Source organism: Onychomys torridus, chromosome 18 (genome assembly GCF_903995425.1).
Source record: "Onychomys torridus chromosome 18, mOncTor1.1, whole genome shotgun sequence".
Taxonomy (NCBI): Eukaryota; Metazoa; Chordata; class Mammalia; order Rodentia; family Cricetidae; genus Onychomys; species Onychomys torridus.
In genome coordinates, this window is record NC_050460.1 from 4,751,214 (window position 1) to 4,766,645 (window position 15,432).

General features: G+C 47.2%; 1 protein-coding gene across 5 annotated transcripts in view; it reads left to right on the plus strand.

The window, feature by feature from the left end:
- Window positions 1-15,432, plus strand: part of Daam2 (dishevelled associated activator of morphogenesis 2) — a 113,743-nt gene that overhangs the window by 50,362 nt on the left and 47,949 nt on the right. The gene's annotated exons all lie outside the window — the stretch shown is intronic.

Genomic DNA, 15,432 nt, shown 5'->3' on the forward strand with positions numbered 1-15,432 from the left:
GGAAATCCTACCAAGATAGGTCTAGAGGGAGGGTTTCCTTCCTTTTATTCCACCTCTTTCCCTCCAGCACTTAGAACTGGCAACATTTCTCAAATTCCTCGAGTCCCCAGGGCAGGGCTGGGGGTGGGGGGACAGTTTAAACAAGTGAGTCTGGACATAGGCATGTGGAGTATGGCCCAGGAAGCAGGGGAGGAGGGGAGGTAAATTGCAGGGTTGGAGAGAAGGAAGCCTATTTTGAGTGACTGATTCTCTACTATTCTGCCAGACAGATGGCACAGACCCCTGCCATCCATCCCCAGGAGTTCTGTCTCTCCTCTGTCCCCTGGTTTCAGCTCCCATTCTGGCTCAGATCATCCCACATCCCTAGAACTTGGTGCTTTCTTACTGAGCTATTGTTTTCTGCTTGAATTCAAAACATTCTTTAGTCTTCTTTCTTTAAAAAAACAAAAACAAAAACAAAAAAACAGCGTCTGTGTGTCCATATTTGCTCACATTATGTGCAGGTGCACGTGTGTGAGTATATGCATGTGGAGTCCGGAGGGACAGCCTTGGCTGTTGTCCCTCAGGCATTATACACTATCATGTTTGAGACAGGGTCTCTCACAGGCTGGGAATTCACCAAGTAGGCTAGGGTGGCTGGTCTGCCAGTCCCAGGGATTTCCCCAAGTGTGTTGTTTGTTGTTGATGTTTTTTTGTTTTGTTTTGTTTTGTTTTGTTTTGTTTTTTAAACTGGCTTCTGGGGATCAAACTCAGGTCCTGTAAGACAAACACTACTAACTTAGCTCTCCTCCAGCTTTCTCAAAGAAGCCATCTCCAAGCAACAGTGATACAGAGACCTACAGTGTATCCATGGTCCTACTGAGGGCCAGGCACCAGCTTCCATGCCCCAGCTCCCTTCAGTCAAGTCACAAGAACAGATGAGGTCATTGTCATGCTGATCTCTAGCTGACACCTGATGATGCACGTGAACTGAGGAAACAGGAACCATCTTAAGTTAGCTGGTGGGGGCAAAGCCCCACTCTCTGCTCAGAAATAAGAAACTCTAAGGTCTGCTGCACTTGAACCCTCAGGGAGCTTCTACTACACAGCAGATCTGGCTCTGGGCTGGTTGAAAACCTTCTACCACCTACGTTGGAGCTGAAAGAGGCTTAATTGTTGATTTGTCTCTTTCTCCTGTTTATGAGCTCTAGGTAAAGGGCAAGATGTGCAATTGTTTCCCTGAGGGAACAAATGAGCACCCCCAACCCTCAGGAGGAGAGGAATCTCTCCAGCTTCTTGCTTCCAAAAGAAGCTCTTCCTTGCTGCTCAGTACTGGTGGTGCCTTGGACACACACCTGTGGAACTTTGCAAAGCCAGACCTTCAGTTTTCTTTCTCTAAGCCATCTGGACATCTCTGGAGATGGGCCCGGGCTCTGGTGGAGTTGGTAAAGACAGCCTGGCTACTCATTTTCTCTCCCCTCCCATCCCATCATCAGGGAAGAGGTGAGGCATCTGACCCATGGCTCTGGGAGCTGCTGGGAGCTGCTGGGAGCTGGCCCTGTCAGTCCCCTTTCCTTTCTCTTGGATCTGCCACCAGCAGGGTGGTTGCACTGGCCAGGTCTCAGTGATGAGGTCAAGAGCCTACTCCTGTGGGAGGTCTACCACTGGTGACTGGGCTTGTGACTTGGCATTGCTCGTTTGGAAATTCAGAAATCTAATATCATGGATTCACAACTGCTTTCTCCAAATCGTGGCAGTTATTCCAAACTCCATGTGTCTGCTTCTTGGACCCATTTCCCCATTGGCCCTGAACTGGAGCAAGGGGAAGAAATTTTCTTGTATGGGCAGCATGTACTTTATGGAGTAGCTGCCTTATTCAAGCTGGCTACTTACTCAGTGGTCAGTAAACACAGCTGCGTGGGGTTTATAAGCAAGCCCTTTCTGATCTGCACTATGCTTTCCCAGGGGAACTGAACTCCTAGCTTCAAACCTCTCCCACCAGCTCAAGCTTAACTCTTTCATTACCACTTGAGCTCATCACTAAGCTTGAGGCCCTTCTGGTAGGGATTCACGAGAGGTGTATAAGTATAAGGGGTTCCTGGCGGAGTATGCATGGTTGTAGACACAGACCAATGGACAGTGGAGCCTGGTTGGTTCTCTTTCCGTATTTGGCTTCATCACGTGTCACTGAGAGGTAACAGTAACAGCGACCTTGCCGATTTTGATTTGAATTGTGAAGCCTGAAGCACCTGAGATGGTACATGACTTATAGGAGGGATGTGGATAAATTAAAGATGTTTATTGTTATTTAAGATAGCTAGCTTTGCTTTTGTGAACAAGTTCCTGGCTGGCACTACTGCTGGGCTGGGGACCCCCTTTGAGATAATCAGATCTGAGTGACAACAGAAGGCAGGTGAGCTGTGTGTCAAAGGATGTGGCTGATGGACTAGCATATTTTTAGTGTGGGACAAGGTATCTCTGGATTAGACTGGCTGGACAGAGTTTTCTGTGTCTCAGCTTGGTAAGGTGGCCAGCGATCTCAGCTTGCTTGAGTTGAGAAGATTCTTTAGAAGTGAGACTCTCCAGTTTTAAATTTTGAACAACCCTGACCACACCAAGATGAGCCACTTGCCCTATTGGCCTCTACCCAGGCCCCAGGCCCACCTGCAGCTTCTGGCTCATTTGGTTTTAAGTGGGATCCAGGTGTTGTTATTGACTGCACTGTGGAGCTGGAGAGAGTTTCACTTATGGTCACAGCCCTAAGAAGAAGAGATGAATTATGGGAAGGGTTGGTATAAATGCTGCCACAGAGGATGGCAGAGGCAGGCCAAAACTAAACTCGTGTGTCCAGATCACTCAGGGTAACTTGTAGAATGCAAATGCCTGGCCCCATGTCTGCCCATCTGGAACTCTGAGGCCGTATAGGTGACTAGACCACTAGGTGCCATTTGAGATCCCGCAGAAAAACGTAACATAAGAGATGAGAGTTTGGGAACCTCGGCTCTCATCCAAGCAGGTAGTCTGTTGTGTGGTTTTTGGCTGGAAGCCAAGAAGAGGTGTGAGAGGGGGGAAGCTCAGAGCGTAAGGTGAGCAGAGATGCAGCCAGACGTACAAGGCTTCACACACCAGCCCCTTAGGTGCTGTAACGATAGAGTCATGTCCCCAGTGGAAGGGGAAGGGCCAAACAACTGACAAAGAACACTTGTAGGGAGACTGGCTGGGTGTCAACACTAGGTAATCTATACACAGGGAACATGGTGTGTGTGTGTGTGTGTGTGTGTGTGTGTGTGTGTGTGTGTGTGTGTGTAGGGGGGTATATAGGAGCTTCAGTCTGCTGGTTAAAATCTGTTTGTAATCCCAGTATAGGGGGTTATGGTCCTTGAAACCTGACTCAATATTTTGATTTCTCTGTGCCCTCTCCATCAAACTTAAAACTGGGGTGCTATGACCTGTGTTGAAGATTTCTAGGGCTCCCTGTGGAGATTAACTCTGAGAGAGTCAGTTGATGGTTGCCCTGCCTGCATGAGACCCTTGTCAATCCACAGCAGGCCATCAAACTGCCAATAACTCTAGAATCTGGGATAGAGAGGCAGAAGAGTCAGAAGTTCAAGGTCATCCTTGGCTACATAGCAAGTTTGAGGACAGCCTGGGCTATGAGACCCCTGTCTGAGAAAAATCCAAGTTTCTTTACATGAGCAAGGAAATAACACATAGGCCATGCCTGGTGCAGAGTAGTATGGGCAGAGGGAGCAGTGAGGTCACTTCTGTGGTTTTGAAACTTGGGCCTGCCAGGCCATTCCCAGAGAGAAGCAGGGTAATCTAAAGAGAGAGGAGAGGCAGAGGCAGCTTGGGAAGAGGTCCACAGGAGTTTCTGGGCTGTGTGAGTAAAATCTACAAAGGTGGAGGTAATGGAAAGGAGGGTTCTTGAGGGATCATTGGATTTGTCTGAGATACGAAGCTGGAAGGGGTCTTTCATGGAGGGGGACAAAAGCAGACATCCTGACTCCGAACCTCGGCTCTGCCCCAGTGTACTTCCTAAATGCCAGGCCCTGCACAGGGCACTATAGAGTTCCTGCTAAACTGTGGAAATGTTGTTCCTGAATGAGGAATGTCCTGGCTCAGTGAGTGCAGCCATAATTCAGGAAGCAGTAGATATGCATGGAGTTGAATGATGCCAGGGTGGGGGAGGGGAGCTGGAAAAGGACTGGTAGGAAGCAAGACTTACCAGGGGAAAGTCAATAGGATGGGAAGGGCAGTGGGGAGGACCTTTCTGTGGAGATGGACCGTGGAAGAAGGTTGACCTGTGGGAAGATCCTCTATGTGGAGGGAAGTCTTTCTTGGGGGCGGGGGGGGAATCCACCTTGGAATGGGCTCTAGGAGGGCAGGGTCTGGCAGGGGTGCATGCAGGGGAAGCATCGAGTCTGGGGAACAGAAGCAGCTGCTGAAAGTAGGGAGCACTGCAGGTACAGGGGACAGACCTGAGAGAAGTGTCTTAGGATAACAGGAGTGATGGGCTGCAAGGAGGAGGTACATCTCTGTGAGGTTTGCAGTCCGAGTGGGAGCTATCACCCAGCGTGGAGAAATGGTGACCCTTTCCATGGAGAGGCTGACTGCAGAATTTGCAGGAATGTCAGGGATGACAACGGAGTTGGGTAGAAATGAGGTGTTCATGCAGGGCTTGGAGACTTTGGGTTCTAGAGGAAATCTCAGCCTCTGTGGTCTGTTCCTTGAAACACGTAGAGAAAACTATTTCTTACAACATTTGTGTGCAAGGTTGAGGGGTAACAGAGGGTCATGAAGAAGAGCAATAGGAAACAACTGTCACCATGCACTCTGGAGACTATCAGGAGGGTTTAGGACCAGTTTAGGACCAGTCCAGGGAGCTACATATTGTGTTCCAGAACAGTCTTGGCTACAAAGTGAGATCTTGTCTTTAAAACTAAAAGTCAAAGGACTGGAAAGATTGTTCAGTGGTTAAGAGCACTGATTACTCTTGCAGAGGACCCAGGAGTTCAATTCTCAGCGACCACATGGTGGCTCACAGCCCTAGGTTACTCCAGGGTAGGGGATCTGATGCCCTCTTCTGGCCTCTATGGGCACTGCATGCATATGGTACACATACATGCCTGCAGGCAAAACATTCATTCACATAAAATAAACATAAATAAAGCTTTTAAATAAATAAATTAAATAAAAAATTTTAAAAAACAGAAATGAAAGTTTATGAAATCAAAACTCCCTGTGTTTACCTGGGGATTCCAGGTATGACTTAACCGTGCAAATGTATAAAAGAACATTCCTTTCTGAGTGTCACTTGACACCTCTTGAGAGTGTTTGGCTAAGGTCTAACTGCCTTTTAGTGGATGCTGGAGAGGAAAGACCTGGGTTCCTTGGGTCTGCATTAATAATTTCTGAGGAGTGAATCCCTCCTTCTTCTTTGTATACCTGGCTGCTTGAATTCATTCATGTCGAGGGTGCTTTCCCAGGAAATGGCAGGGTGCTGGAGGCTATTCTCTTAGGACTAGGATCTAGATGGAGCAGAACTCATTGATGTAAAAATACAAATGAATACAAAATAAATCAAATATTGTGATTCTCTATGAACTAGGACTTCATAAGTTTTTGAAGAGAGTGCAGGATTTGGCAAAGTAGGGACACATGGGGAAGGGAAGATGGGGAGAGGACAGGTGGGGAGGGATAGATGGGGAGGGGACAGGTGGGGAGGGATAGATGGGGAGGGGACAGGTGGAGAGGGATAGATGGGGAGGGGACAGGTGGGGAGGGATAGATGGGGAGGGATAGATGGGGAAGGATAAATGGGAAGGGATAGATGGGGAGGGATAGATGGGGAGGGATAGATGGGGAGGGATAGGTGGGGAGAGATAGGTGGGGAGGGATAGATGGGGAGGGATAGATGGGGTTAGATGGGGAGGGATAGATGGGGAGAAAAAGAAGTGGAGGTGGATACTGGGGATGAGAGAGGGGTAACACAGAGACCCACAGCGGAAGGAGCAGGATAGCCCTTGACTCTAATTTAAAGCTGAGCTGGTCTCGAGCTTTTATTACTTATCTAATTGTAGAATGATGAAGGACACACAATCTTTGTGCAGGCTTAATGTATTGCTACTTGAATATACATCTTATCATGACGGAGTCAGGAATCTACTGAGCACAGCAGTTCCTTAGCTCTTATCAAGTTCATGCCTCAGGGGGGAGGGGAGATTCAAAGCAGCTTCCCATACCTTCTAGTCCCCGAGGAGTAAGTGGGTCACTGAGATAGGAAGCTGGCGATGGAGGAGTGGGGCCAGAGAGGGAGGAGAGATCAGGGCGATGGGGACCAGTTGCTGAGGCGCAGATCAAGGCCGTTGGGGCAGGAAGCCACTCAGATTAAAGTAATGTATCTGCCTCCAGTCCTGCCCATCCAGGGACTGTGGGTAACATTTTTGGAAACATACAGGGAGTGGCTGGCCTGGGCTGCACTTCCTGGGAAATCGTGTCTGAGCTGGCCACTGTAGGGACGGGAAGGATCAGCTTCGAGGTTTGCAGGACCCAGGGTAAGACAAAAATGTGGGCTTTCTTATTTAAAATATATTAAAAGTTCCAAGACAGAGACAGGAGGGTGAGGATCTAGAGTGTTCCCAGCTGGCATGCCCCGTGGACCAGATCACTTGGGCCTCTCTGGCACCGTGTGTGGTGAGATGATGCGGCCGGACGGAGGGCTGCCTACAGCTGAGGCTCTGAGCCAGGCTTCTCTCTGGCAAAGCCAGGTTCTATTCTGAGAGCTGGGATGGGGCGATGGGTGAAGAGACTGGCCTGACATGCATACCTGAGGTAGTGCCCTGGCTGTGTGGACATTTCTGTTTACATTAATGCTGCTGTTTATAACCTCTGATCTCTGCGCAGTGCAAAGGTTGTTTCTGAGTTTTGGAATTAGTTAAATGGAGGTTTGCATGCTTTGTGAACTTTAGTTGGGCAAGTTGCTGGTCTTCTTTGGGCCTTCATTTCTTTGTATATAAAAAGAAATGTTGCCTGTCCTGGTAGCATAGGCCGGTAATCCCAGACACTTTGGAGGCTGAGTAGGCGGATCATACATTTGAGCTGCACCTGAGCTACATAGTGGCTTCAAGGATAGTCTGGCCAACTTATTAAGACCCTGTTTCAAAACTTAATTTTTTTTCAGCATCAAAGAGGGAGCTCACAGGTAGAAAGGTGCTCAGCATTGCAAGACCCTGGGTTTAGTCCACAATACCTAAAAATAAAAATGATATCAAATCATCATAAAATCATGTCTGTAGGATGTTGGAATGATTAAATGCAACCATAATTAGAAAAGTGAATTTCCAGGACTGATGGTGTAGGCCTTTAATGCTAACTGCATCGGAGGCTGAGGCAGGAGGCTATCAAGTTCAAGGCCCTCTAATGCCAACTGCTTGGGAGGCTGAGGCAGGAGGCTATCAAGTTCAAGGCCCTCTAATGCCAACTGCTTGGGAGGCTGAGGCAGGAAGCTATCAAGTTCAAGGCCTGACTAAGCTGCAGAGTGAGCTCACAGCCAGCCCAGGCACTGAAGGCCTGTCCCAAAGAAAACGGCAAAAATAAGACAGAAGAGAGCTGAGGTGGTGGGATGTTGGCTCAGTGTGGTCAAGGCTCTGGGTTCACTGTTCAAATCTCCAACATGATCAAACAAAAGAGGAAGAGGGGAGAGGTCCAGGACCTGGAGAGGAGGGGTAGAGGGAGAAAGGGACAAGGTGAATGTGCCCAGCCCTGCTCTTAGTACACGCAAGTGTCCTTCCTAGAGATGTAGTGAGGTGTTTTGTTTTGTTTTGTTTGAGGTGTGGAACTTTGGAATTGTTTGAGATGCATGACTGTTATCATTTGTTGCTTCCATCTCAGGTTCTCAGAAGCAGCTAGAACTTACCAGCTGATTTCCCATAGCAGAGGCAGGGTATGCCCCAGTGTGATAAATACCCAGGAGAGTCCAGGTACATGTGCTGGACACACACACACACACACACACACACACACACACACACACACACTCACACATATCCCACACCACACACACCCCACGCCATACGCACACCACATGCACACACTTCATAACCACGTGGAAGGTACAGAATCAGTTATCATGTGATAGTAACATGCCCTCCCTTGGGCATCACTGCTGGTGTCAATCAGTCAGGAATCCTGATGTCCCTTGGTTGTTGGGAGATGAGATAGGTGACTGTGTACTCAGGCTCAGCCTGTGCCCCGCCAGCACCATCCACTGGTCTCTGCTCCCAGGCCATCATGTGGCTCATGGGAAGCCAAGGTAAAGACTCCCTGTTCCCTACAGTCACAGTTCCTGAATACCATGCCTAGACAACCCTTCCCAGGCTGAGGGAGGGCTGTGCTTCAGGGCTGCATGGCTGCCCTTCTCATGTCTTTTTCTTCTTTGACTTGAAACTCAAAGCAGTCATGGTGTGCTTCTTGAAGAGTGATGCATTCAGCCATGCACACATACACTCACCCCAAACATACCACACACATACCTCTGCATATACACCATAACTCAAATACTGCATACCATGCATAGATACTTACCACTCACACTAACATGCCATATGCACAAATCACACATATCCCTAAACACTCATGAATACTTAGACATACAAAGCTCAGTGCATAATATAGACACAAATCACACATACATACTACTTACACAAACATACAAATCACACTTGTATAGATGATATGCACATATCTACATATGCTCTACATGCACATATACTATGTGCACAAGGCACACATATATACATGTGCCATTCACCCACAGAATATATATATATATATGTATATATATGTATGTATATGTATATATATATATATATATATATATATATCACATGTGTAACATCTAAACATGTATACCACACATGCACATTTACCCTCCACATACATGCTCCACCTGTATATTATCTACACTCCACAAACACACATATTCCATCTTCACACATACAACATACACATATATACGATTTATACACCAATCATACATGTCAGCTCAACATATGTAGCTCACATGCACAAATGCCACCTACATGCCCACTTTACACACATCTATCTCTACACACATATACCATACATTCATATAAATCATCTTTAACATATACCACATAAATGTCATCTACACATATATACAACTAAACACATATACCACAAATATCTACATATCTACTTCATGTATACACATATACCCTTCACATACCACACATATTCATAAACCATTTAAATATATACAACAACACACATGCCATGTTTTTAAGTATATACCATAAATATTCATGCCACTTACACATTTGCACACCAAACATATACATATGCTATCTACACACACCATACATGACATGTTATCTACACACACATGCATATACCCCATCTATACAACAAAACACATATACCACACATATACATATACCATCTACAGACATTACACATGTCTATACAGCATACATGTACACACACCACATATGCACATACATACCATCTATACATACCACATATATCATCTACACACACACACACCCCACAGATGTACACCACAATGCACATATGCTATCTACATTTGTTCTACATGCACATATACTATGTGCACAAGGCACACATATGTACATGTGCCATTTACCCACAGGATATATGCATTTATAGCATCTATTGCACCACAATCGTGCCCTATCTACATATATTATCTACATACACTTTACACATGTGTGTATACCTTTTATATATACCTTAAAAGCACATTTACATTCACACACACCACATCCATATACCATCTACATTACACTTTCCATGCGCATTCACTATCCACATATACCACGCAAATCTCTGTTGAAAAGAATGAGTTGGCAGATGAAACTGTCTGAACAACTAAGGAGGAAGTGAATGATCACCTTGGATGTGTCATTTTCAATGCTGGTTTATCTTCAGGTAGATAGACAAGCTTCTTTTCCTGTCTGTTGGTCCCTTCCTCCCCTGCTCTGTCTCCAAGAAGGTAGACTGTACCTGTGGTATAGGATTTGTGTCCTGCCAGGCCCTGGGTCACACACAGGTGTAGTGGGTAGCCATTCCAGCTTTGACCTGGAAGTTCCAACCCCCATTGAGGCTTCCGTAACGGTCACGCAAGGTGTTAATAATTTGCCCCACATTGGGTGCCAGAAATTGGTGAAATTTTTAAGGCCATTCCACATAGTTAAAAGGGAGGTTTATTTTGTGGGATAACTTACAAATGAAGGGATAGGTTGCAGGGCCTGGGAAAGGTATGGTGCAGTCTGGTGGTGTTCTCTGGAGAACTCTGCTTGGTCTACCTCCAGCATCCAGGGTCCTGGAACCAACAGCACCCCAGCATCTGGAACTTGGGTCTTAAGTGTCCTCTCTCAGGCCCACCTTGTAGGTGTGACCATTATTGAAGCTTCAATGGGGGCTGGAACTTCCAGGTCAAAGCTGGAATGGCTACCCACTACACACAGGGCTTTCTCTGGTGTGGACACTAAGATGTTGATCCATCAAGGATCCAGTGAGGGACCATGTGTGCCAACCCATCTGGGTTCTAGGGCAAGTTTGCTCTGGAAACAGCTTGGTTATTTCCTAAAGTGCCTGCCCCCTCCTAGTTCTGCCCAGGCTCACACTGCCAGTCAAAAGTCAGGTGGTTCAGAGCTTGCCTGAAGTCTCTGAGGCCAGGCCTGGGTTCCCTGTACCACATGACCCAGTACAGCTTGAAAACAGAACATGTGAGGCCAAGGGGAGTGAGCTGAGCTGGTGGCAAGTGTTCATTCTGTTGTGCCATGTAGGGAAGTGGAAGAGAGGACAGAGAAGGCTGTGTGAGAACGCAAAGCTGAAGCCCTGGCCTCAAGAGCTAAAGGGGGCTCATAGCTTAGCTTTGGTTTTGGGACAAGAACACTGGATGTGAGCGGAGTTCAAAACACTAACCCAGGAGTCCTAACTGGATCTCCAAGCAGCTAAGCATTGTTGACAAACCACTTAACAGCTCTTGAAGCTTTGATACTTGACGCCATAGCCATGGTCTAAAATACTCCCAATATCTGTGTCACTGTTGCACAGTGGGCACATCTGGCCAGGACAGTTGTTAGTGTAACAGGGTTCTGTGCAGCTGAGTAAGACTGACAGTTACTTTTCTCCTCCAGTAGCGTGGATAGCCTATCAACACTGTGACAGCTAGCCAGTAAGGGTGAATCTTCCAGGTCAGTGCCAGCTGGATTTCTCCATGTTCTATGGCTCAAGGGTATAGTGTCTTCAGCAATAGGATCTGACTGTCAAGTACTAGAGGTAACCAGGAGCACTGGCAATATCCGGTAATGTTTAGGGGTCTATGGGGCCTCACTAGCCAACAACTCCAAAGGAGGTAACCCACAATGCTAGGCTTTTTGTTAGCCATGCTGTCTAATGGAATTATGACCCTTCTAATAGAGTAACTCCATTTTTGTAAACACACACACACACACACACACACACACACACACACACACACACAGAGAGAGAGAGAGAGAGAGAGAGAGAGAGAGAGAGAGAGAGAGCGCTTCTATGCTAGCCTGTTTCCATGCCACTTTTCCAAAGGGTTGTTACTATTAGTCATCCCTTCCAAGTTCCCTCCTCTACCCTACCCGCCCATCCCCCAACCCACTTGACTTATTCCAAGGTCACTGTGAAGTTGGCCCAAGATCTCAGAGTTACCAGAACAACTTACAGGAAACAGGGAAGCCTGGGTTAGAGATTCTGAATCTGTAGCATGTTTGAGAAAGTCCTGAACTGATCCTGACTTAGGATATTGGGCAGGAACTCCGGGGCTTGGTGGCTCAGAATAGTTCTGGGTCAGAATCCTCCCTATGCTGTCAACTAGCTTTTGTGATGTCCTGACTCTCTTGGAACCATAGTTTTGTTGTTGCTGTTTGTTCCTTAATCACTTCTTGTATGTGAGTGTGTGTGTGTGTGTGTGTGTGTGTGTGTGTGTGTGTGTTACAGGTATATGTGCATGTGTCCGTGCACATGTATGTATGTGCTTATAGAAGTCAGAGGTCAACCTGGAGTGGTGTTCCTTAAGACCTCTCCACCTTGCTTTGTGGATCCCCCACTAGCCTGGAGCTTACCCATGTGGCTAGGCTGTTGCCCAATGATTGCCAGGGAGCTACCTGTCTCTCTCTCCCCTGTGTTGGGATTACAAGTGCAGGCAACCACACATGGCTTCTCATGTTGGTTCTGGGAAATGTAACTCAGGTCCTCATGCATGCACAGCAAGTGTTTATGAACTTAGCCGTCTCTCTAGCCCCTTAATCACTTCTTTAAAATGACACCAAGCATCTTAGGTCTTCAGCGGTATAAAATGTAGATCCATCTCAGTGTCTTTCATGCCGTCAAATCTGAAGTATGAGCAATATTCTGTCTTTAATTAAGAGCGAGAAATAAATACTGCTGATGGGGGCCTTTGAAGATCTAGGATGCAAGCTATGCAATTTGGAGTGGTGAGGGGTCATGGCTTGGGGGTAAGGGTTAGAGGAGACCAGATGGGAACAGAATCTGGAGATAGGAAGTCCTTCCTGCCTAGCTTAGGGTGGGATGTGGGGAGCTGGAATGCTCAGAATAGAGGAGCCCCTTGGGAAGCCTTCGAGAAGGGATCAAGCCAGATAGTGAGAAAGGTTGGGGTTCTTGGAGATCTCCAGTTAAAGGCAGCTGTTCCACTGGAGTACACTCGGTCTCAGAGAGAGGAACACTATGAAACACCATGACCACTGACCCACACGTATAGTGACGGAGTTGGGACCAGCCCATCTCAGAATATAGGGAGACTATGGCTGTGAGGGTGAGGCCTGGAAGAGACTCTTGCAGCTCATAAGTGTCCTCACAGGAAGTGGGGAGGATGTGGGGGGCAAGAGGCTGCCACATTGGGAAGGCTTTCATGGAGGAAAAAGTGGGTCATGCTGGAGGCAGGTTCAGTATCTTTGGCCTGAGCTCAAGTCCACTGGGCTTCCTTCTGCTCTTGCTTCCTGCTGTCCCCTGTGGCTTCTCAATCCTGCTCCTCTTCTCAAAGAGACTTTACAATGACACACTGCTCTGGCCACATTACCTCCCACTACCCACCACCTGCCCACAGCCAGTCACTGGCCTCTGCTTTGCTCTCTTTGTCATTTTTAAATTTTGGTTGATTGATTACTAGGTTGGTTGATTGATTGATTGATTTAGGTTGCAATGTTGGGATTGAACCTACAGTCTCATGCATGCTAGGCAAGCATTCTACCACTGATCTATATTCCCAGCTCTATTTATGGCATGTATGGTCACACGCATGCGTACACGGACATGGCGTGCACATACACGATCAGAAGACAACCTTGGGTATTGCTTATCTATCTTTCTGTCTCTTTTGGACATGTAATCTCTCAGTGGCCTGGAACTTAGCATGTAGGATAAGATGGCTAGCCAACAAACCTCCTGGCTCCTTGTCCCCAGCCCTGGGATCACACAAATAACTCCATTTTTTTTCACATGGATTCTGGGGCCTGAAGTCAGGTCCTCATGCTTGCAAGGCAAAAATTTTACCAGCTAAGCCATCTCCCCAGACTCTAACCTTGGAGTCAATGCATAATCATTATGCACACCTGTGGAGTACAAGGTACCATGTCAATACATTCCCATTTTACATAATGATCAAGCAGGGTAATCAGCCTGTCTGTCACCTCAAATCCCCACCATCTCTTCATTTGCTTTTCTAACTAGAGTGAGTTCAAAATGCAGGAAAAGGCCAGTTCCTCTCTCAATTTCTCAGTTTCTGAAGCTAAAGCCAGGTGACTTTTGAGTTCTGGTGGTCAATTCTTGTAAGGCTAGGCCTAAGCATCCTGTTGAAGGAATGTGCTTCTGGGCAGGGCCAGTCTCATCTGTAGTGACCCTGAGACCAAAGGTCAGCAGCCATGTTAGTCTCCACCTACTGAGTACTCAGGTGCTCCTGTCATGTCCATGGTCTTATTCACGCCTCACAGAATGCCCTGGGGAAGACATGATGATTATGTCAGTATCTCAGATGAGGCATCTGAGCTCCTAGGTAGGAGATATCCTTAAGGTTACCAGCAGTCAGGTAGGCAAAAGCCAGGGGTCAAAGTATGGGCTGTCTGGCTTCTGGGCCTCTGCTCCTGGCTCTTCCAGCAGGTGGTAGAGCTAAGAAAGCAGATGGGCAGAGATGTGAACAGTCATCTTGCCTAGCTCCCCACACTGGAAGGAAATGTCACATGTTATAACAGGTAATACAAGGAGATCAAGCAGAGCAGTAGTGGCTGTGAACAGCGGGTGTAAAGCTGGGCCAGCGTGGGTCATCCTGGCTCATCTCTGATTTGGGAAGGTCTGGGAGGAGTAGAAGAGCAGAGAGGCTGAGGAAGACTTGGGATACAAGAAGATGAAGGGGTGAAGCAGAACCAGAAGTCCTCCTAGGCATCGATCTGACCCTCCAAGAGTTCCATTGTGCTACTAGCCTGGCCTCATTGCCTCAGCCTCTGGAAGCTTCTTTATGCACTCTGCACTCAGCCCAGCTCCTTTGGATTCACAAGGCTGATAAAACCAAGGGGAGCTTCGTAGTCTTCGTGATTATCCTCTGCCTTCAGATGTGGAGCCTCACAGAGTCTGACCCTCAGACACAAGGGCCTTGTCTCACCAACTCTTCTGGTTAACATGGACAATCAACTTGACATAATCTAGTATTACAGAGGCAACTCTCTGGGCTCATCTGTGAGGGGTTCTCTAGATCAGGCTGATTGAGGTGGGACCTGCTGTAGTTCTAGACTACATGAAAAGAAGAAAACACTCTAGGTTCTAGCTCCCTCCTCCATCCCTGACTACAGTGTTATGTGCCCAAGTGCCCAGCACTGCTGCCTCCATGTCCTCTCACCCTGAGGGACTAGACTTGCACCTCTCTTCTGCTGACTTTGCCAGGCAATGAAAGAGTGATAAACACACCCACCAGCTGTCAAATCCCACGGAAGACCCCAGACATCCCTCCTCAAGCATCCGAAGTCTCTGGCCCAGGATAGTGACGCCTCCACCCCAGCCCTACAACTCTCCTCTTACTCTTGAAAAGGTTCCTGATTGCTGGTCAACTGCTAGGACCAAGCAGTTTCAACTGGTATTTCCTGAATGCTTAATAAAGAGTCCTCTATCCTCATTTTCTGAGATTACAGGTAATGTTCTAGTTGATAGACCTATGGATTGAGCACCATTGATCACAAGTCTTTTATTACCTGTAGAAATGAAGGTCACCAGAGAGGCAGGAGATGCAGCTTCTATCTTGAAGATGCCTCAAATATGTATGAGGGCCAGTGTTTAATCAAGAAAGAACCAGGGCCACACAGCTCTTTTAGACTGTTTTATTTAAGGCTGACCTGCACCTATTAAAAAGCCTATCACAAGATTTATAAG